At 36.8% G+C, this 24,801-nt stretch overlaps 1 protein-coding gene and 1 pseudogene across 6 annotated transcripts in view; one reads left to right on the forward strand and one right to left on the reverse strand.

Moving 5' to 3' along the window:
- Positions 1-24,801, forward strand: part of GPC6 (glypican 6) — a 1,194,356-nt gene that overhangs the window by 789,281 nt on the left and 380,274 nt on the right. The gene's annotated exons all lie outside the window — the stretch shown is intronic.
- On the reverse strand, positions 1,698-7,058 carry LOC102140734 (phosphorylated adapter RNA export protein pseudogene; annotated as a pseudogene).

Below are 24,801 nucleotides of genomic sequence, written 5' to 3' on the forward strand. Positions count from 1 at the left end.
TTATGTTCATTAAATAACTTACCGAAAATAAACCACCTTTGAAATCCATTTATACTCTGACATGTGTGTTGTTATATTTCTTATTCTATATTACATTCAGAGGACTCTTTCGTAGTATTACTAGAAGAAATTGGACTTTCTTCTAAGAAAGTTTATGCTAGTTATGTGTGCTAGCATAAACTAAGATACCTTGAGACCAGCATCACTGCCATCTTTCTGTACAAAACCATGGCAATGCTTAGAACTCATAGCAGGAATTTTTGAAATATATATTTTTATTTGAACATCTTCTATAGCTTCTCTATATAGCAATGAAGTGTCTCTTCATGAATTTAAATTTTATCCAAAGTTGGACAGTTGGAACTAGGGGCTTAGAAATGGCAGAAAGACTAAAAATAGGTGCTGATGATGGAGTATTGCCTTAAAATATCTACAAAATAGGCCTGGTAGAAACTTAAAAAGGCACATAAATTCAGTTATTATTAAAAAGGTAATCACCTTGCATTTACATAGCACTTTGCAGCAAAATGAATTTCAAAGAGTATTTTTTCATGTGTCTGTTGGCTGTATGAATGTCTTCTTTTGAGAAGTGTCTGTTCATATCCTTTGCCTACTTTTTGATGGGGTTGTTTGTTTTTTTCCTGTAAATTTGATTGAGTTCTTTATAGGTTCTGGATATTAGCCCTTTGTCAGATGAGTAGATTGCAAAAATTTTCTCCCATTCTGTAGGTTGCCTGTTCACTCTGATGGTAGTTTCTTTTGCTGTGCAGAAGCTCTTTAGTTTAATTAGATCCCTTTTGTCAATTTTGGCTTTTGTTGCCGTTGCTTTTGGTGTTTTAGACATGAAGTCCTTGCCCATGCCTACGTCCTGAATGGTATTACCTAGGTTTTCCTTTAGGGTTTTTATGGTTTTAGGTTTAACATTTAAGTCTCTAATCCATCTTGAATTAATTTTCGTATAAGGTGTAAGGAAAGGATCCAGTTTCAGCTTTCTACTTATGGCTAGCCAATTTTCCCAGCACCATTTATTAAATAGGGAATCCTTTCCCCATTTCTTGTTTTTGTCAGGTTTGTCAAAGATCAAATGGCTGTAGATGTGTGGTATTATTTCTGAGGATTCTGTTCTGTTCCATTGGTCTATATCTCTGTTTTGGTACCAGTACCATGCTGTTTTGGTTACTGTAGCCTTGTAGTGTAGTTTGAAGTCAGGCAGCATGATGCCTCCAGCTTTGTTCTATTGGCTTAGGATTGTCTTGGCAATGCAGGCTCTTTTTTGGTTCCATATGAACTTTAAAGCAGTTTTTTCCAATTCTGTGAAGAAAGTCTTTGGTAGCTTAATGGGGATGGCATTGAATCTATAAATTACCTTGGGCAGTATGGCCATTTTCATGATATTGATTCTTCCTATCCATGAGCATGGTATGTTCTTCCATTTGTTTGTGTCCTCTTTGCTTTCACTGAGCAGTGGTTTGTAGTTCTCCTTGAAGAGGTCCTTTACATCCTTTGTAAGTTGGATTCCTAGATATTTTATTCTCTTTGAAGCAATTGTGAATGGGAGTTCATTCATGATTTGGCTCTCTGTTTGTCTGTTACTGGTGTATAAGAATGCTTGTGATTTTTGCACATTGATTTTGTATCCTGAGACTTTGCTGAAGTTGCTTATCAGCTTAAGGAGATTTTGGGCTGAGACAATGGGGTTTTCTAAATATACAATCATGTCATCTGCAAACAGGGACAGTTTGACTTCTTCTTTTCCTAACTGAATACCCTTGATTTCTTTCTCTTGCCTGATTGCCCTGGCCAGAACTTCCAACACTATGTGGAATAGGAGTGGTGAGAGAGGGCATCCCTGTCTTGTGCCAGTTTTCAAAGAGAATGCTTCCAGTTTTTGCCCATTCAGTATGATATTGGCTGTGGGTTTGTCATAAATAGCTCTTATTATTTTGAGATACGTTCCATCAATACCAAATTTATTGAGAGTTTTTAGCATGAAGGGCTGCTGAGTTTTGTCAAAGGCCTTTTCTACATCTATTGAGATAATCATATGGTTTTTGTCTTTGGTTCTGTTTATATGCAGGATTACATTTATTGATTTGCATATGTTGAACCAGCCTTTCATCCCAGGGATGAAGCCCACTTGATCATGGCGGATAAGCTTTTTGATGTGCTGCTGGATTCGGTTTGCCAGTATTTTATTGAGGATTTTTGCATTGACATTCATCAGGGATATTGGTCTAAAATTCTCTTTTTCTGTTGTATCTCTGTCAGGCTTTGGTATCAGCATGACGTTGGCCTCGTAAAATGAGTTAGGGAGGATTCCCTCTTTTTCTATTGATTGGAATAGTTTCAGAAAGAATGGTACCAACTCCTCCTTGTACTTCTGGTAGAATTCAGCTGTGAATCCGTCTGGTCCTGTACTTTTTTTGGTTAGTAGGCTATTAATTATTGCCTCAATTTCAGAGCATGCTATTGGTCTATTCAGGGATTCAACTTCTTCCTGGTTTAGTCTTGGGAGAGTATAAGTGTCCAGGAAATTATCCATTTCTTCTAGGTTTTCTAGTTTATTTGCGTAGAGGTGTTTATAATTCTTGTGCATTTTATGGCACAATGAAAAGTACCCCAAGAAAATCAAAACAGGACCAAAATAGATTGGTGAATTCACAAGTTACATGTTACATACATGAATGAAAATACAGTTCATTTCATTGAAATCTATAATGTATTGAGTCAAAGTAAAAGAACCATCAAAAAGAATCTGCACCAGATGGAGTTAAACAGTCACAGAAGATTTTGTTCAAGACTATTGCAATGGGAGACAGAGACTGTTGCAGTACAGGGGAAAAAAATAAACTCAACTCCACTGAAAAAAAGGCTGGAGATGTTTTAGCATTGGAGTGAACTATTGGAAAAGTGCTGGAGAAGATTAAGACGGAGGTTGGTCAATGTGATTAAGCCACATGTGTTTGCTAATTGGTGCTTGTTAAAGTTACACTCCTACCCTCACATAGAGACTGGAAGATAGGGTCCCTATCTTATTGATTATTTTTCAAACAGTTGGCTCCCAGTTCCTTGAGAATAATATTCCTGAGTTGTAAAGGTGAAAAGAGGCTTGCAGAAGATTTACATCTCAAAGAGGCAGAGAAAGAATTTACAGCTCTTCTAAGGTAAATGCACTATGAAAAGAGAAGTCAGAGCCTGTAGTTAGAAAGAAACCTGTCTAAAATTTAGTCAAGCAGAAGGAACCATGGGGGTGCTGCCATGTTGGTCAATACCCCCATGAAACTTGGTCAGCTTAATTTTCCGGAATTGTGTTAACACAGTTAAATGGATCAAAACCTATCAGCCAAAGAATATTTAATTAGTTTTTCTATGCCTACTGATCATGCAGCTGGGAGAAAGAACATAACAGATAAATGTATTGGCATAAGTTATTAGATTATCTCAATATTGACCTAGATTTATCTTAATTTATTCTAGAAATTAATCCACTTTTTCTTTGCCAGAACATTTCCTTATGACACATGAATTATCAATATATTAGAGAGATACACTTAAAGTAGAGATATAAAAGCAAAGGGAATTACAGCATTAAATGTTTGATTAAAATTAAATGTCAGGAATCCTGAATTATGTTGACAGTTCCATGTTTCAATGTATATTCAGAAGGTGAAAAAAAAATCTCACTGTCTTGAAATATGTAAAATGTTAAAATTTTAGCAAAAGATTTTTGCCTGTAATTAGTGGCAGCCCTGAAGGGGGCACAAAGATCTCAAAAAAAGTTAGTAGAGTTTGACCCTAAGTTATCTCAGTTGAGTTGAAAATATCCTACTGAAGCCTGAAAAAGGGAAAGGGCCAATTACAAAGTACTTTAATTTCTCCGAAATGGCTTTTGCAAAGCACTAATGAAAAATCCTTTTCTATGGACATTTGATAGGATCCTGCTATTGTTCAGATTCAGACAGTTAAAATAAATCAAGAGTCACACAGTCATCTTGAAAGAGGCAAAAATTGACCAAGGAAAAGTGAATAATTCGCATCTAACTGTGAATGAAAATAGTCTGAAGGCACAGCTAACTAAGCCACGTGCTCCTTTTCCAGTGTCATGGTCAATAACAAGTCTCAGGTAGGAGCGTGGCGTGTGCTTTCTCCAATGTTGGCAACTCCAGTCAATAAAGTATAATTGGAACCTGCCAAGAAGGTAGTGTGTCAAAGGTGTAGTTAAGCAGAAACTTAGATGCTGAACTGTTTGTGTAAAAATTGAGCACATAGTCTAATTATAAGTTTAAGAACTTTAAAAAGTTTGAACATTGTAAATCAGCCCTGTGAATGATGCACGCTGCTGGAACATGACAGCTGCATCAATAGAGCTCAGTCAGAATAGAGGAAAAAGTGTCAAAATCACAAGAGGTGCACTGCTCTTAGCAAATAATTAAAGGGAGGATTGAGAGAGATGGGCTGTGTGTCTTTGAGTGGGATAAGCAAAAAGGTTAAAATATCATTTTAATTTATCTCCTTAAAAGACACACAAGTGAAAAACAAGACCTTTTTTGTTAAGTCAATAAATAGGAGTTTGATTACCTTATGCTTGTTAGGCATTTTGATCTACCATCATACAGTCTATTATTTAAACTTTCTTGACACTCAAGAAAAGATTCTATGATATTACAAACAGAATGGAGGCAAGATACACAGTCCACTTTACTGTTGATTGGATAAGTAGAGTGTGGAGTAAAAGTTCAATCAGTTCTAATGACCATAGACATTTTGGTAATTATAATTGCCCCTCAATGTGACTCCAAATTCAGAGACTTCAAGAGGCTCACTGCATGCCTTTCTCTGGCAGTCTCACTTTTGAAATTGAAAAGAAGGTTAAATCTGCATATCTGAGCTCTGCCCTGCTCTGAGAACCAATTGATTTCTCTTGGTAGATGTGTCATTCAAAAACCATATTTTACTGCTAATAGTACATAATCAAAGATACAGAGAAATTAATGAACTAGTTTCTTAGTAGAATAAAATAAAGTATTGCTTAGGATCACCCTCATGCATGTAACTTAGCATTTCATTGGCAAAATTGCATTACTCATTCCAGTACTTCCATAGAGTAATCTCGATTTTCCTTAGCATCATTAGATTGAACCCTGGTCTATTGTGAATGCTGCTTTGGAGAGGAAATTTTTATCTATACCACAACTTAATTTGGCACGTATTCATGTAGAGAAAGCAAAAAGTAAGTTGTCTGCACATTTTTCTTTTATTTGCATCTTGATCCATTGCAGGAAATTAAAGAGATAATCACATGGTATACTAGACAGACAGTATCAAGGACCAACTTACTGGATGATACTTAACAATGTCTGAATGCTGTGATGTGACCAGCCAGTCACCACTCCAGTACAAGCCCTCCATCCCGTTTTGGGTTTTTTTGTGTGTTTGTTTGTTTGTTTGTTTGCATTTGTAACAGCTTAATAATTTATATGTCCCATTACGATTTTAGTGGAATGTTTTAAAGCCAAGGCATAATTCACTGCAAAGATAAACTTGAAAAAGCAAACAAACTTTCAAATAGTATGTTATGACCTAGACAAAACTGATTATCAACTAGTAATACTCATAATTAGCACATGCAACACAATGAGAAATTAAATCCTGTGCTATATACTCTTAAGTATTGTCAGACATGAGACATCCTTAAATGTTCTATCAATTGCATTCCTTTCTGCACATACACTATTTTAAACAAGAAAACAATTTTCTTTCCTCCAGATTCATGTTTACCAGTGCAAAACGGTGCAATCTCAGTAAAAATGGTTTATTACAATGTTATTTTAGAAAAGCTTAGTCCTCAAACTGTCAAAAATGTACTTAAAAAGTGTCCAAATCTTGAGAATGATCAACTTCAATGGCTTCCTCTGAATCCAACTTGGCTTCTCCATGTCCTTCCTGTGACTCATCAAGAGAGGCCAAGGCCTCATTTGTGTCACTTGCAAAAGTTTCCTGTGATGTGTCATCATCTTCTTGAAAATTTAGACTTTTAATAGCTTGTTTGATCTTTTTTCCCAACACTTGTGTTCTCCTCTTCCTAGCAGCTTTTTAATTTTCATATTCCTTTTGGTTTTCAATGTAGAAAATGTCCTTAATTTGTTCCTCGCTGATACTAGGAATGTTTTTCAAGAGATTCAGAAAAACTCCCCTTGGTGTTCTTCTTCGACTACCATTCATTATAAAGAGACCACCATTTTGTTCATCTTCAGCAGTTTTCCATCAGAAGTTCAATTGCCTTTTTGTTCCCAGTAATCCTCACTACTCGAGCTATCAGGTCTTTCTTTGGTTCCTGTAACCTGAATGAAATTTCATCAGCCACTTTCTCTTGAGAATCTTCCTCTGTGATCTCATATCGACCTTTATAGTTCATTTCTGGTCTGTTCCCCAGCCTGTCTTTGACAGGTCATTTCCTTTTGAGATGACCTTGCCCGTTTTCCTCTTCCTTTGATCCCATTTTTTTTGCCACCGTGCATATATTCATCTAGTTCCTTGTCTAGATCTTTTATATGTTTTTGAGATTCCCTCCTAAGTTTCTTAGCAAGCAAATAATCGCAGGTCTCGGATTGTCTGCTTCTGTCAATAGTGCCCTCCCTTCCCAAGATACCAAGTTCAGTGGCCACTGCGTCTTGATTCTGTTCCTGCAGCACAGCACCCCGTATGTTGTTAATCTTCTTTCCTCCAGCAACAGGTGGTTTCTGACTGCTCTGGCCAAACGGAAAAGGCTCTGGTTTGAGAGGAGGGTTAAAACATTTCTGTCGTTTGCGTTTCCAAAGACAGCTATCATCATCTGAATCAGAAAAACTCTCTTCACTTGAATCCACACTTTCAACAGCTCGATAATGTGATACATGGAGTTGCCGTCTTCTGGAAGGCCCTCATAGCACTGTGGCCACCTAGCACTTTCGCCAATTGCAGCGGCCTGTCGCTGGGTGCGACCGTCATGTCGGAATCCGAGTGGGAAAGCTGCCCATCTTCCATGTCGCCGACCTCCAACGCCATCTTCCCGCCGTGCCCCTCCATCCCATTTTCACGTCTGAAAATTCAAGGGCTGGATTGGCAAATTGACAAACAGCACTTGGAGCATATTGGAGAATGTAGATGTTTTAATTGGACTTAATTAATTCTTTTAAGATTAAAGAACACAAACCTCATAATGAAATGACTGGTTTTTAATGCTTTTTTCAAAATTATTTACTGTTTCCTTTTACTAGATTTATCAATAAAGAAAACTCAATGTTAAGTTTTCAATGAAAACTCTGTATGTACAGTTTGACTTATTACTATGTCACAATGTAAAATGCTAGGAAGGTTAAAATCAGACTTAAGATTTGTTACAATGCATTGCATGATGACCTGTAGCTCTTTAAATCTGAATAGACAGCCAGGCACAGTGGCTCATACCTGTAATCCCAGCATTTTGGGAGGCCAAGGCAGGCAGATCGCTTGAAGTCAGGAGTTTTAGACTATCCTGGCCAACATGATGAAACACTCTCTCTAGTAAAAATACAAAAATTAGCTGGGCGTGGTGGTGGGTACCTGAAATCCCAGCTACTTGGGAGGCTGAGGCAGGATAATTGCTTAAACCCCAGGGGGAGGGGGAGGGGGAGGTTGCAGTGAGCCAGGATTGCACCACTGCACTCCAGCCTGGGCAACAGAGAGAGACACCATCCCCCACCCCCCAAAACAATCTGAATAGACATCAGGTCCACATGGACTAATAACTCCTTGAGCCCAATTAGAAAGAAAGAATAAATTGGGATTTAAGGAGGTATGGGAAATGACATTGGAATTTCAACAACATGAAATTTATTTTTCTTAAGATTAATCTATATACATAATATATTCTTCCCCTCAGTTTTAGAAAGCCAATTTGTAGAACTACATCCCAGTTTGTTTGGATTTTATTATGTCAATTGATATCATAGTTTTCCAGGCCTCCATTGATAATCCCTGTAGAGAGTTCTGCAATAGTCTGCATGAAAAAGTAGCCTCTTTGAAATCCAGATATTTCTTGAATTCTAGACTCATTGTCCAGGCTGAGTACTTATTCAAGTCTTTTAGCCTCTCTCTTCTTTAAAAGGTACAACACAGGGTCCCTATATGCTGGCTCTTTCCAAGTTTGGAAACTTGCATGTAGTGACATTGTGTGAAGAAAAAACATATCAGAAGACATGAGCTGTTTCTTTAGTTGCACAACTACTGATCAGTCACATGACATCAACAAGCCACTTTAGTTGCTAGGGCTCAATTTTCTCATGCCTTGATTCTGTACTTTTTGCAGTGAGACTGTATTCTAAAGCGTTGCCCAAAATATGCCCCTGCAAAAATGAGCCCTAGAATATTAAACATGTTTATTGTTTTATTCCCATCCCGTTCCATCTGGCTTATCTCCTTCTGCCTCTTCTGATGCCATTTTCTCAAGGAAAACTGCATATTTTCTCAAGATATATCATTTTCTGAGGGCATGATTTATTTCTGATAAGTGTCTAAATTAGATCAGTTATTTTTTCAATAATCTTTAATACTCTCTGCTTTAAAAAAAGACTTACTATGCTGAGTACTTTGATTTAGAAATGCAAAAGATATTGAAACTCTTTCTTTCCTAAGGGTAAAAATGATATTAACCACCCACTTGTTTATGGGCTCTAGTTAATAGCTACAGTAAATGAGCATGACAGATAGGAACAAATTTCAGTGTTTTGACATTTTTATATAGGCAAAGCTGGCATGTTAAGCCAGAATTCCCATTAAACTATTCCATGTCACGCACATACTCCTCAAAAACAAAAATGTATGTTTATTTGAGTATATTCAAATGATGCTTTTCCGTGGAAGGGCCATGTATGCAAAGTGACCCCCAAATCCTGAAGGAGCTGAGGAACCAAAGAAGGAGGCAGACAGATTCAGTTTGTCGATATTGGGTGATGTATTGAGGGAACTTAAAGACAGAACCCTGGCCTTGGATAGCAGCAAGACAGGCAGATCCCCACACTGCTGCTCCTCAGACCCAAGGCTTATACAGCTCCAGGAAAGCAGATGTGCTCTTCAGCAAGACAATTAAAGGCAACCTTCCAGAACAGGCAAGAATGTGGTATGTGTCATAGCCTGTACTTTGTATGACATCATCAAGGTTGCTTTGTTCTTACGTCAGTTGAAGTAAACGTTAATAAATTAAAAACCAGGAGGCAGTCATGAGGCTAATCAGAAGTCAACATGGCAGATTAGCATTCAAAGTGGAGTCATTTTTGCCTTCACTGGTGCTGACATTGAAATGGGTCAAACCACCGAGTTTTATTCTAGGCACCACCAGTTACAAGTTGCATGACTTTGGACAAGGTATTTGGCCTTTCTCGTTTCCATTTCCAGAGATGAAATGGATCTCAAGGGGCATTTTAAGGAGTAGTTTCAAGTTTTAAAGGAGATTAAATATATTAAAGTTTTTCAAGAGCTGCAAAGTACTTTATAAAGAACTATTACTGTTTGTGTTTATGTCAGTAATTGGACTTATTTATTCTTTATGTTGGCATGAGAAATTTTCCTTCTCTTGTTTTCCATTTTCTGGGAAAAAAATAAAAATAAACAAAACACATTCCTTGAATCTTAGTTCCTTCCTTAGTCTCTGTGCTATTTCTCTGCATAACTTGCAAACTAATTTTTAAAGCAATAGACCTCAAATATTAATTTAAAATTCTCCAAAATGATCTCCTAAATCTTAGATCCAGTCACCTTCCTTCAAATTCCTGAAATCCATCTCATGTCATCTGATACGAGCAGTTATAACACTCTTGAAGTTCCTCCCCTGACTTTCATTAATCTGAAACTAAGTACTCAGATCACTCATTCATTCATTCATTCAAACACTCATCCAACCAGTGATTCAACACATATTTATTTATCGCTTACTGTGGTTAGGCACTGTTGGGAAGCACTAGAAATAAAGCAGTGAACAGTGAACACAGCAGGAGAAATCCCTGCCCTCATGGAGCTTATAGTCCCTGTGGGAGACAGACAGTAAACACATAGATATTGATAGATATTGCATGACTAGCGTTCTTGCATGCTGCCCATGGGTGACACACTGTTGCTGCTGCTAACCATGGACAACATCTGAATGGTAATACCAAGATAAGAGCCCTCAGGAATGCATCAAGTCTCACTGTCCCCTCTTCTTTCCTACTGCCCTAAAGTGAACATTATGTGTTGTTTGGTCTTTGTCATCCTTTTGCCCCTTTAAGTCTTTTTAGCAGTTTACTTTTTTAATTAAAAACAATTTCCATTGCTAGATTAAACCATTATGACCTATCAGTATGCTTATGTCCTCTGTTTGAGAAACTGGACTTCTATTGTAGTACTCCATTGTGAGTACTAGCTCTTTACACTGTGGTTTCATTCCTGATAAATGTTGCTAATAACTTATGTATAAGTTGTCTATTTTTTATTGTTTACAGGGACATTTCTTTTTTCTACAGGTGAATCTAACATGCATTTTTAAGGAAAAAATTCAGATAATATATGCATAAAAATCACTTAAAAATGAAAGAAAATTTATTGATAATACCATCCCCCCAAACAAAGCATCTATTTTTATTTTTCTGGACTCACTTTATGTATTTGTCAATATTCATTCCACAATCTCATAAATATTTTTTCTAGTCCTGGTAAATTATAACAGCATTCAATTTCTTGCTCCTGTGTTCTGCCTTCCACATTTTAACAGGAATTTTCTTCTCAAACGCAGCACATTTTCACATCTCTCACACATACTCACATGGTCACAATCATCCTGAAGCCTTCAATGACTCTGAACTTTGTAATTGCACAGAAAACATTGAGAATCTGTCTCTTCAGGAAGTAACCAAAATTAGAATTAGGGGCAGAGATCCAGTATAATCATCTTCATATTTTTTGTTTATGTCCTCCCTAAAATAAATTTGAAACTCTGTATACACTCCTCAACAAATTTTACGTTGTTGTCTAAAATTTTTATCATAAGTTTAAATAGATGACAGTAATCCCAGCACTTTGGGAGGCTGAGGTGGGTGGATCACTTAGGTTGGGAGTTTGACACCAACCTAGCCAACATGACTGGTGAAACCGTGTCTCTATTAAAAATACAAAAATTAGCCGGGTGTGGTGGTGCACACCTGTAGTGCCAGGTACTCGGGAGGCTGAGGCAGGAGAATCGCCTGAACCCAGGAAGCAGAGGTTGCAGTGAGCCAAGATCATGCTGCTGAACTCCAGCCTGGGTGACAGAGCGAGACTAGGTCTCTAAATAAATGAATAAATAAATAGTTGCAAAGGATGCATTTGGTGCCACATTGTAAATATTGACAGTTAAGACAACATTACATTGCTCTTATAAACACTTTCAGTGAACTAAATTTCTCTTCAATTTGCAATCCATTATTATCAATTTTAAAAGACATAAGCAAGTTCTTCTTTAACGGTTGTTTTCCTTTTTCCTGAACTTGTATTTCCATTATAGTTCCCCTACAGAAATTTATGCTAATACAATACAAATTTATGCTTTGAAAAATTTAATAACCACCCTATCATTTCTGCAAACAAATACATGTGTATAATTAAATTAATTTTCTGTTTAATTTCCATGATTATAAGGCTCCAAGTGCTAAGATATTCCTTCAGATTGAGTTATCATTACAATTATTATTGATATTAAATGGATCAAAACTATGAAACTAAATTTTTTGATAATTAAAACTTAAGAGTAAAGTTTTGTTACGAATTCCTTCCTTAATGAAACCATAGGATTTTCCCCCTAATAGGTGAATAAATCTTTGGGTGAATATTACTTATGGACAGAGTCCTACTCCTTTTTGTGTGTATATGGTATGTATTGAAACACATTATTCAAGTAAATGGTTTGGTTGGAATAAAAGGAATATCGTTATAGGAAAGTCACTCAATTCATTGAACATCTTCCAAACTGTAAGTCAAAAATAATATAGTAGCAGACCTGCTTGCAAAGGATCTTGGGTATTAGAATAATTTGTTTCTCTCCATGCGTAATCATGTTTTGAATTGTTCCTAGCATCCCACTCCAATTTCTGTCCTCAGCTACTTAAATGCTGGTATTATGCACCATGTGACATTTAGGATAGGTAAGAATAATGTCCTTTTTGTGACTTGTAAGAAGTTGGCAGTGAAATAGATGACCTTGGCAGTGGGCTCAGTCTTAGATCAATTTTAGGAAATAATTCACCTAAGGTGTAGAAATTACCTCTGTACATGTGCCCCTAAGAAAAGCCTCCTGTGTCCTGCTTAAGGCCATGGCCCTAGATAATAGGAGAACAGAAACATATGTCTATATTTAAAAACTGGATAGTGGCCTGAGGTCTACCACCTGTGGGCAGAGAATGGAAATGGGACTCAGGAAGGCTCTCCAGAGAGTCATGTATGTTTAATGAAGTTTGATATAGAAGAAAGTACCATTTTTCCAGTACAGGTTTGCATGATCTTGCTGCTGAGGCTCAGCACATATTACTCAACTATTCATGACCAAAAGCCTAGGAATTCAGTTGGCATTGCCGTTGGAGTTGTTATTACATACTCTGACCAGAAATTTCAGAAAAAATAAAGCTCTATAGATTATAGTCTCCTCGATTCATTTTCCCTACATTTTACTGTAGCACAGTAAACAGTGTTTGAATCATTTAAAATACCTTCAAAGCCTGCAAAAGCAAACCCAAATTGAATATGAAATAATCTATGCTTATTATGAGAGAAAATGTATTTTCTGTTAGTCAAGTACATTATGCTAACATGGCTCTCCTGATGAAGTCTGGGGAAAAAAATGTTGAAAAAGTAAATGCCAGTGAAAATCATAAACCCCTCATAAAACTTCCTTCAAAAAGGACTTGAAAATATTAATTTAATTGTTCCTCCTAAATGTGATAAGTATATTTAATATTCCTTTACTTTAGACAGACATTAACATCAGAAGGCCAAGGGTCATGAAAATGCTGACTAAAAGACTGTAAAATCCCATTTTTACTGTATTGAAGCTTTTCTCTATTAACAAAGTGGTATTCCTGTAGAAGGTGAATTAGCTCTTTCAACTTGCAGGCGTTTAATTTAGTATCCTGAAAGACACACTTTATAATATGCAAAATGTTTAATTACCAAAGGACTCTACTTATGTGGGTGAGGGGATAATTCTTTTGGTGTTAGCACTTTCATGGCAATATGCAATAAACTCATTGATTTTGTTACTAGATTTCTATACCATCTGAACTATTTAACATTAGTGTCTGTGCACAGCAAATTTCTTGGGAATATCCATAAATTATATTTTTTAGTAATTATACTAATTACTTCATACATAAGGCAATGTAGGAAGTATCCTTAGAACTCAGTAAAATTATTCTTAATATTTTTATTTAAGCTTTGACCTAAAACTTAATCAGTGGCTTTATATAATTCTTTTTAGATACAGAAATCAATGGTGGATGATGTTCCTAGAATTTTCACTGTGAATTGAAATAAGTCTACTAGGATTTTTCATAGGAAAATGGGATCATGGATGATATATCCTTAACATGGTCTCATTGGCTACAGTAGAAATGGACAAGAGCACCATATCTGAAACACCTACAAATGATATTAAAGTTTTCTAAAATGTTTTTGTGCCAAATAAGTCATTGATAACATAAAATCACATCTATTGATACACTATCATGATATGCTAAAAAGCATTCTCATTTACCCTCAGAATTTTTTCCTTTTCACTAAAGGAGGAAAGCATCAGTGCCATGGAATTCAGGGGGGATTTTCAGGGAAAAATTTTAGCGAAGTTGGAGGGGATGTCAGGAAAAATTTAGTCACTTTTTATATTTTATCATTCTTTTAAGTAATTACTGTAAGTAACACTGCTTTCCTATATATCAAATGGTTTATAATTTACAAATGAGACTGGTGTCATCCTTCAAAGTAAACCCCTTCCAAAACTAAAAATTTATTCAAGCAACCATGCATTATTTGGGGAAACTATATTTTATGTTGCCTTGACACAAGAAAATTAGGAACATTATTTTTGTATCAACCTGCTACAAATTGCCCCCCTGATTTATTTTAAGAAAATGTGCTTTTGTTGGTATATTCTCCCCTCCCTCACCCATCCCCAGAACTCTTGGAATACTGAAAATACTGAAAGGCACCACATGCCCAGTAATCCTACGTAAACTTTTATTATGTTGTTCTTGGAATATGTTTACCTAAGATAAAAATAAAGACACGTTAAATCAGTCAAGTCCAAGGATACTGAATTCCTCCATGTTCCCAATATTCCACTTTGAGTTTCTTTCCCTGTTCTCCTGGCATTTGCAGCAGTGGGAATTCCCTATGGTGTCCTTCCCACTAGCCTGTTATTCGTGAAATCAGTTCTGCACTAGCTCTGTTTTACAGCCATTCATTCAAACAAATTCTCACCTGTTATTCTGCTGTGAATCTTGCTCCCTGGTAACTTTGAAATCCACTATTCATATTCATTATAGCACCTCAAGCAGTGCCAGCACATGATGATAAACATTAAATATTTTTTGAATGAACTTGAAATAAATTCAGTCATAGCCATCTATTCCATTAAAACTGGAAAAAAGGCAATAAAAACATTTTTTCTTGATGCAGTGCTGTCTCTTTTCCCCTCTCAAAGACCACTGTCTTACTTCTCTTTGTCCTTTAAATTTATTATTTTCGAAGGGTAGAGATACCACTGGCCTCTCGAGAAGGATCTCTACCCAGTCAGATTCTTCATGCCCGTGGAAGTTTCCAAGTAATGTTCCCTTCTTTGCTAATGACAGTCCATGGCTTAATTGTCAGCCAACTGATTAGAGCATTACCAAACTAGTGTATAATCTCCCCTAAACTGATATTTCTTATTTTTTTTTCTCCTTCTTTGAGGCTTTTCAGAAAAGGTCCATGCTGGTACTTTACAGAGTGAAGTTGAGAGTAGGCATTATTCATGGAATCCCACTGTTGCTTTGAGCCAGGAAGACTTTCTCATAGAGCTCATCAGGAATTAGAATCACTGCTGTGAATCCATATGTGTGCTAACAACTAGGTGGTCTATAAACTAGATAGCATTAATGTAACTGGCAGGAAGCCATCATTGTGCATAGAGTGGCGATTGATTAATCGATCGATCAATCAATAAACAATACTAGCACAAATTTGATATTTATGTTTTGTACATCCAGAATTACCAAAGCACCACAATATGTTGTGTCTGTCCATGATCCTGTGTGTATAGGACATATTTTAACATTATTCACCTGTTACCATATGCCAGCTACTTATAGTAGGTGTTTAAAGCTGTACATGTTCCTGAGAGAGTGATTGATTTGGTTTTATATTCTTGAAAATGGCACATCCCTGTACTTTAAAGGCAGATTGTGTGTATTTCAAAGCAGTTCCATTATAAGTATGTAAATATTCCTGTACAGAGGCTAGAAATTCATAGCTTTTACCAAAGTGGATTCTCACTTCAGTGACTCATATTTAAACTCACTGCTAAAATGTTTCTTCTAAATGAAGTAATATTTAAGCTATAATTTCTAGCTGAGGAAGACAACTATTTCCTGATGAGACACTTAGGGATCTTGTTTTACATTCTGCGTGCACATACTGAAAATTCACATTTGAGTAAAGTTCGGAATGTCAAGCGCACTGCCCAAATAAAAGGCAAATCCTCATAATGGTACAGCAAGGTAAAATTTAAATGATGTGTTCGACTGGGTAAACACATTAGAAAGCTGTCTGAAATATGTATTTAACTAGTAGAAAGAGCTATTGTATTCTAATGAATGAAAAATATCCTTTCTTGTGTGTGCATTTGTGTGTGTATATATATATATATATATATATATATATATATATGTCTGTGTATACTTTAAATGCTAAATTTTGAAATATTCCAGTCTTTCAAATGATTGATAACATACATTTACTGACTTCTATGGCAGTTTTATTTACGTGTTTTTGTTTTTTGCTTTTTTTTTTTTTTTTTTTTTTTTTTCTGAGATGGAGTTTTGCTCTTGTTGCCCAGGCTGGAGTGCTATGGCACCATCTCAGCTCACCACAACCTCCACCTCCCGGGTTCAGGCGATTATCCTGCCTCAGCCTCCCGAGTAGCTGGGATTACAGGCATGTGCCACCACGCCTGGCTAATTTTGTTTTTGTAGTGGAGACAGGGTTTCTCCATGTTGGTCAGGCTGGTCTCGAATGCCTGACCTCAGGTGATCTGCCCAGCTTGGCCTCCCAAAGTGCTGGGATTACAGGCATGAGCCACTGCACCTGGCCTTATGTTTTCAGGAATGAAATTAAATGTAGAAACTGAATCTATGTGGCACTGAATTTGAAATATACACTGACAAGTACTAACATAGGACTGGCAGGAACAGACACAGACCTTAAATAACCTTATTTCCTATGTCCTGCTTTTGTTGTGTAAGTGTTCCACAGCATTGATGTTACTTAAACTTGGCTTTAGAAATTCTGCAGTTATAGTTATTAGATATGCAAATTATGTCTATTCCTTTTACCCCAGACTCAGAAAGTTCTGTCATTTTATGGCTTGCAAATGCTTCATAAGCCTCATGCTTTTCTGGGGAGGTTCCTAGTTAATAAGTAAATTAAATTTTTAAAAATAGGCTGAATATTTTATCACAGTGGCATTATAAACATTTGTCATCCATGTAGGGAACATTTTTCCTTCAGGCTCTGATTTGCAATTCATAATTATTTCCTGTCTTATCCTTGTTCTCTCTCAATGATACAAGATGGAGAAAAGATAGTTTTAGAGTATACACATTTTAATCAATATTCAAATGCAATTAGAAGGCCCCAAGGTTTTCTGTGTGTATGCATGGAAATTCATCTCCACCAATCACCATTAGCAACAGTTGAAATAATAGGTGACTTCTCAAGAGAGAAGGTATGAAAATATCATTCAGGTCATGCACGTTGAGCTAATTTTGGCATCATGTAATTCAGGGTTGATATTATTTAGATAGTTTCTTTTTTGGTATAACTACATGGGTAAATACAGCCTCTAGTTAGTGTTAAAGAATTGTGTCTTTAGCTCTGAAATCCCTTCACACTCAAATATGGCAGTAGGAATTCATTTGCTGGAGGAACTGTTCTTTCTCTTTTTAAACAGCTTTATCAAGATACATTTTATGTAACAAAAGTTCACCCGCCGGGCGCGGTGGCTCAAGCCTGTAATCCCAGCACTTTGGGAGGCCGAGACGGGCGGATCACGAGGTCAGGAGATCGAGACCATCCTGGCTAACACGGTGAAACACCGTCTCTACTAAAAAATACAAAATACTAGCCGGGCGAGGTGGCGGGCGCCTGTAGTCCAAGCTACTCGGGAGGCTGAGGCAGGAGAATGGCGTTAACCCGGGAGGCGGAGCTTGCAGTGAGCTGAGATCTGGCCACTGCACTCCAGCCTGGGCGACAGAGGGAGACTCCATCTCAAAAAAAAAAAAAGTTCACCCATTTGTAGAGGCCAAGTTTTTAGTATATTTACAGTGTTAGCAAGCACCACTGTTCCCATAATCTAATTATGGAACATTTTTGTCACACAAAAAGAAAACTTAGGCCCATCAGCAGTCATTCTTCAGCCTCCACAACTGCTTCCATCACTCCCTTGCCCTGTGCGCTGACAACCGCTAACCTACTTTTTGTCTCTATGGATTTGCCTATTCTGGGCATTTTATATAAATGGAATCATACAATATGTGGTCTGTGAGTGGCTTCTGTCATTTAGCATGATGTTTTCAAAGTTCATCCATGATGCAGTATGTATCAGAATTTTATTCCTTTTAATTGGTGAATATTTTGCTATATAGATATACCACATTCTGTTTAATCATTCATCAGCTGGGGAATTTTTGGATTATTTCCAGTTTGGAGGTACTATGAAGGATGCTATAAACATTTGTGTAAAACGTTTTGGGTGGTGTATATTTTCATTTCTCTTGAGTATGTAACTAAAAGTAGAATTGCTGGATCACATGGTAGTTTTATGTTTAATCTTTTGAGGAACTACTAAACTGTTTTTCCAACGTGGCTGTACTGTTATACATCCCCATTAGCAATATATAAATGTTTCCATGTCTTCACATGTACACCCACACTGGTTATTATCTTTTTTATTATTGCCATCTTAATGGTACGAAGCAGTATCATATTTTGATTTGCATTTCCCTAATAACTAATGATGTTAAGCATGTTTTGTTGAGTCTGTTAACAGTTTGCATATCTTCTTTGGAAAAATGTCTACTCAAGTCTTTTGCCTGTTCTTTAATGGTGTTGTTTGTCTTTTTGTTGTGGGGTTGTGTATATGCTGGATACTAGACTCTTATCAGATATATGATTTACAAATATATTCTCCCATCTGTTGGTTATCATTTTACTTTCCTGACAGTGTCCTTTGATACAGAAAAGTTTTCATTTTTATGTGTTTTTATGAAGTCCTATTTATTTTTTCTTTGGGTGTCATACTAAGAATTCATTTTTAAATACAAGATCATCAAGATTTACCCCATATGTTTCTTTCATTTGCTCTTACATTTAGGTCATAGATTCATTTAGAGTTAGTTTTTGTAGATGGTATGAGGTAGGGTAGGATCCAACTGCATTTTTTTGCATGCAGGTATCCAGTTGACCCAATATGAGTTGGTGAGGGTATTATCCTTTCCTCATTGAATGGTCTTTGCATGCTTGTTGAAAATCAATTGACCATAAATGTGTGGGTTCATTTCTGGTGTCTTAGTTCTGTTTCACTGATCTGTATGTCTGTTCTTACACCAGTACCACTGTGTCATTGTTGCTATTTCACAAAAATGCATAATGCTCTTACATTTTTTTGACAGTACATTATTGTTAACTGTCTGCACATTGTCATGCAGCACTTCTCTAGAATATTTCCATCTTGCATGACTGAAACTCTATATCCATTGAATAGCAACTCCCATTTTCTTCTCCCCCTATCCTGTTAACCATCATTCTGCTCTCTGCTTCCATATGTTTGTCTACTCTAGATACCTCATATAAGTAGAATCATGCAGTATCTGTCCTTTTGTGACTGGCTTATTTTACATAGCATAATGCCCTCAAGGTTCATTCATGATGTAGCATATGATAGAATTTCTTTTTTAAAGCCAAATAATATTCCATTTATTATAAACCATATTTTTTCTCATTCATTCATTGATGGACATTTAAGTTGTTTGTACCTCTTAGCTATTGTGAATAATGTTTCAGTGAATGAGAATCTAATGCCTCCACTTATCTGACAGGAGACGGAGGTCACACAGTAAAAATTGAAGCATTGTTTTCCATGTTCTCTCTTTGAGAGCCTGTTTTCAATTTTTGGGGATAAATACCCAGAAGTGGCATTGCTAGGTAGTACTACATATTAGTTACTTTAGTTTTGGAGTACATTTGAAATCAGGAAATGTGAGTCTTCCAACTTAGCTCTTCTTTTTCAAGATTGTTTGTTTGGGCATTTGCAATTTTACGTGAACTTGAGGGAAAGCTGTTAGAATTTTGACAGAGATTGCAATGAATCTATAAATTGCTTTAAGTAATATTGCTGTTTTTAACAAAATGCGTCTTCTAGTCCATAAACATGGGTTGCCTTTCCATTGAATTAGGTCATTTATAATTTCCTTCATCAATGTTCTGTAGTTTTCCATGTAAAATTCTATCATTTCTTAGTTGATTTATTCCTAGGTATTTTTAAGATGCTAATGAAACGTTTCTTAATTTTTTTTTTTTTTTTTTGAGATGGAGTTTCACTCTTTTTGCCCAAGCAGGAGTGCAATGGTGCTATCTCAGCTTACTGCAACCTCCGCCTCTTGGGTTCAAACGATTGTCCTCCCTCAACCTCCTGAGTACCTGGGATTGCAGGCTCCCGCCACCACGCCCAGCTAATGTTTGTATTTTTAGTAGAGACGGGGTTTCACCATGTTGGCCAGGCTGGTCTCAAACTCCTGACCTCGTGATCCACCTGCCTCGGCTTCCCAAAGTGCTGGAATTACAGGCGTAAGCCACTGTGCCTGGCCAGTTTTCTTAATTTTCTTTTCACATTGTTCATTGCTACTGTATAGAAAGCCAACACATTTTTGTGTGGTTAATCTTGTACCCTGTAACTTTGCTGGATTTATTTATTAGCTCCAGCAGGTTTTTTTGTGGATTCTTTGGGATTTCCTATATATACTGTATTAGTCCATTTTTATACTGCCATGAGGTAGTATGACTGGGTAATTTATAAAGGAAAGAGGTTTAATGGACTCACAGTTCCACTTGGCTGAGGAGGCCTCACAATCATAGCAGAAGGCAGAGGAGAAGCAAAGGTGCATCTTACATGGTGGCAGGCAAGAGAGCTTGTTCAGGGAACTCCCACTTATAAAACCATCCGATCTTGTGAGATTTATTCACTACCACGAGAACAGTATGGGGAAAATCATCCCCATGATTCAAAATTATCTCCTAGGCCCGCCCCTGATATGTGGGGAGTTTTACAATTCAAGGTGAGATTTGGGTAGGGACATAGCCAAACCATATGTTATAGGATCACGTAATCTGTGAGTAGAGACAGTTTTTATAGTTTTTATTGTTGTTGTTGTTGTTTTGTTTTTGTTTTTTGAGACAGTCTCACCCTGTCACCCAGGCTGGAGTCCAGTGGCATGACCTTGGCTCACTGTAACCTGTGCCTCCCTGGTTCAAGCAATTCTCTACCTCAGCCTCCCGAGTAGCTGGGATTACAGGCGCCCACCACCATGCCTGGCACATTTTTGTGTTTTTAGTAGAGACAGGGTTTCACCATCTTGGCTAGGCTGCTCTTGAACTCCCAACCTCGTGATCCACCCGCCTAGGCCTCCCAAAGTGAAGTAGAGATAGTTGTAAGCCTTTCTCTTGAGTTTAGATACTTATTTTTCTTGCTGAATGACTCTGGCTATAATTTTGAATACAACGTTAAATAGCAGTGATGAAAGCAAGCTTCCTTGTCCTTATCTTAGAGAGAACTCTTTCAGTCTTATATCATTGAATATGATGTTAGCTGTGAGATTTCATAAATGCACATTATCATGTTTAGAGAATTCTCTTCTATTCCTACTTTTCTGTATATTGTTATCATAAAAGTGTGGTGGATTTCATTAAATTTCTTTTCTGTATAATTCAGATGATTGTGTGTATTTTTCCTTCATTCTATTACTAGGCACGTATTATATTGACAGAGTTTCTTATGTTGAATCACCCTTAACTTTCTGGGAGAAATCTCAGTGGTTAGTGTGTCCTATAATCCTTTTTTTTTTTTTTTTTTTTTTTTTGAGATGAAGTCTCACTCTGTTACCCAGGCTGCAGTGCAGTGGCATGATCTCGGCTCACTGCAACCTCCGCCTCCGAGGTTCAAGCAATTCTCCTGCCTCAGCCTCCCGAGTACTATACCTACAGGCACGTGCCATCACACTGGCTAACTTTTTTTAAATTTTTATTAGAGATGAGGTTTCACCATGTTGGCCAGGCTGGTCTCGAACTCCTGACCTCAGGTAATCCTCCTGCCTCGGTCTCCCAAAATGCTGGGATTATAGGCATGAGCCACTGCACCAGGCTATATAATCCTTTTAATATGCTCTTGGATTCGCTTTGATAGTGTTTTTTTAAAGACTTTTTTATCAACATATATAAGGGGTATTGGTCTATAGCAGGAGTCCCCAACCCCCAGGCCATGGACTTTGTCTGGCTTTGGTATCAGGTAATGCCAGCCTGTCAGAATGAGTTAGGAAGTATTACCTCATCTTCTGTTTTTTGGAAGAATTTAAGAAGGATTTTTCTTCCTTCTTCTTTAATGTTTGGTGGAATTTACAAGTCAAGCCATCTGGTCCGGAGTTTTTCTTTGTTCGGAGGTGTTTTATTACTGACTCCATGTCTTTACTTGTTATAGGTCTATTCATGTTTTTTTATTTCTTCATGATTCAATCTTGGTAGGGTATATGTTTCCAGGGATTTTTTGTATCAAAGTTGTATAATTTGTGGGTGTATATATTATATGACCACAAACTGGGTGGCTGAAAACAACAGAAATTATTTCATAGTTCAGGAGTTTAGAAGTCTGAAATCAGATTGTCAGAAGCCAAGAAGTCAGAACTCAGGTTGTCAGGTGGTTCTTTCTGGATGCTTGGAGGGAAACACCATCCCATGCCTCTCTCCCAGCTTCTGCTGGGTGGTTGCCAGTAATCCTTCTTATTCTTTGCTTATCAATGCATTGCTCCAGTCACTGCCTCAATCTTCATATCACCTTCTTCTTTGTGTCTCTGGGTGTCCTTTTCTGTCTCTTACAGGGACACTTTCGCTGGATTTAGGGCTTTTCCGAATCAAGTGTGATCTTATCTAGATCCTTACTTTATTTACATTGGCAAAGACCCACCCTATTTCCAAATAAAGTCTCATTTGTAAGCTCTGGATGGACATGCATTTTGTCAGGATGCTATTTAACCCACCACAGTATACAGCTGTTCATAGCATTTTTATATAATCATCTTTGTCTCTGTAAGATTGAGAGTAGAGTAATGTTCCTTCTTTCATTCCTGATTTTAGTTACTTTTTCTTTTCTCTCTTTGATAGTCAGCCTAACTAAAAATTGCTCAATTTTGTTGATCTTTTCAAAGAACCAGTTGTTGGTTCCATTGACTTTCTCTGGTGTTTCTCTATTTGCTTTTTTGTTTATCTCCACTCTAATTTTTACTATTTCTTTTCTTCTGCTAGCTTTGGGCTTAGTTTTCTCCTTTTTTTTTTTTTCTCATTCCTTAAGGTATAAAGTGAGGTTATTGATTTGAAATCTTTCTCCTCTTTTAATGTAGGCATTTATGGCTATAAGTTTTGGCATGTTGTGTTTTCATTTTCATTCATCTAAGTATTTTCTGTTTTCCCTAGTGATTTATTCCTTAGCCCATTGTTTGTATGAAAGGTATGTGGTTTAATTTTCACATCCTCGTGAATTTTTCATTTTTCCCTCAAATATTGATTTCTAGCTTCATTCCATTGTGGTCAGAGAATATACTTTGTATGATTGCAATCTTTTCAAATTTAAGACTTGAAAATTAGCAATGCTTTTTTGACTGAAATTTATCAGTCTCTTTCTTGACTAAGCACTCTTCTGGTTGCTGTATGTGTTTATTAGATTCCGGTGTTCTGAAAAGTTGATTCTGTCGTGTCATTTTTTTGCTAATTTTGCTGTTTTCTTCAGTGGCGGGACTAATTCTTGGCACTGTGTCTGCTGCTTGTGTGACATCACTCATCTTCTATGCTTATCTTACAGACATCTGTTACATGCCGTCCTTCAGGAGCCCTCCCTGTCTACTCTGGCTTCTCAGTTCTGAGCTAATTTTCCTTTTATGAGTTCCCTTTACATTGCGTTTCCCCAAGATGATAATTATTTCCCTGAAACGAATGAACATTAACATATTCTGGGCATCCCAATAATGGCACAAGATTTCTTCCTTCATCCCAGCAAATGGATGAATGAAAGTTGCACAAATGAATAAAGATGAAATAAATTTAATTTCCCATGAACTTACTACAAAACCTATTTATGGGTTACTATTAAAGAATTATAATCAAAAATAACACAAAAGATACTTTACATGTAATTTAATCATTCTTTAGGATCTGGTGATATAATAAGATTATGAACGGCTGGGCGCAGTGGCTCAAGCCTGTAATCCCAGCACTTTGGGAGGCCGAGACGGGCGGATCACGAGGTCAGGAGATGGAGACCATCCTGGCTAACACGGTGAAACACCGTCTCTACTAAAAAATACAAAAAAACTAGCCGGGTGAGGTGGTGGGTGCCTGTAGTCCCAGCTACTCAGGAGGCTGAGGCAGGAGAATGGCGTAAACCCGAGAGGCGGAGCTTGCAGTGAGCTGAGATCCGGCCACTGCACCCCAGCCTGGGCGACAGAGCGAGACTCCGTCTCAAAAAAAAAAAAAAAAAAAAAAAAAAGATTATGAGTAAAATCAAAAGATCATAATCACAAGAGTCATCTGAAATGACATATTATGACTCATTATGACTGTTATGAGTCATCATTTAATATGACTGTACATCAGAAACTGTGGAAGAAGGCATCAACTCTTGCCCAAAAGGACATTTGGAATTTATTCTAGCTGAATGTTTTACTTACATTAATTTATTTATCTTCTGAGTGCAGAAGATAGATATGTTTATTTTATTATTTTGGTTATATGATTTTCATAGAAACCTCACCTACTAGGTGTATGTTCATTGTGTATATATGTGGACTTTTAACTTTCACATATTGTCTTGCTTATTTAATATTTTAAGGAACAGTCACATGTTACATTGGCTACTGTTAGGAATAGCTAATATAAGCAAGAATGCTGGTCCAGATATAGAAATCTTCAGTGTATTAGAGACCTGAAATGAAATGTTATTACATGGCTAAGAACATGCTATACCTCAAATCCCATTTAGAAAACATAAGAATTACTTGCTGTAACATTTTGACATACATGGCTAGCCAGGTAGATAAGTCTTTGTCCTACCTGACAATACAGCTTTATTAAGGGTTCTTTTTATATTCCTTGTTATGTTTCAATGTGTTGCACTTTAACCTTAAAAAATAAAAGAATCAGTGAGTTTCCAGACTAAGAACTCAATGATTTTTGTTATTTTATTTACTTTTTGTTTATTTTACAAGGATCCTT

The sequence above is a fragment of the Macaca fascicularis genome, chromosome 17 (assembly GCF_037993035.2).
Source record: "Macaca fascicularis isolate 582-1 chromosome 17, T2T-MFA8v1.1".
NCBI classification, from domain to species: Eukaryota; Metazoa; Chordata; class Mammalia; order Primates; family Cercopithecidae; genus Macaca; species Macaca fascicularis.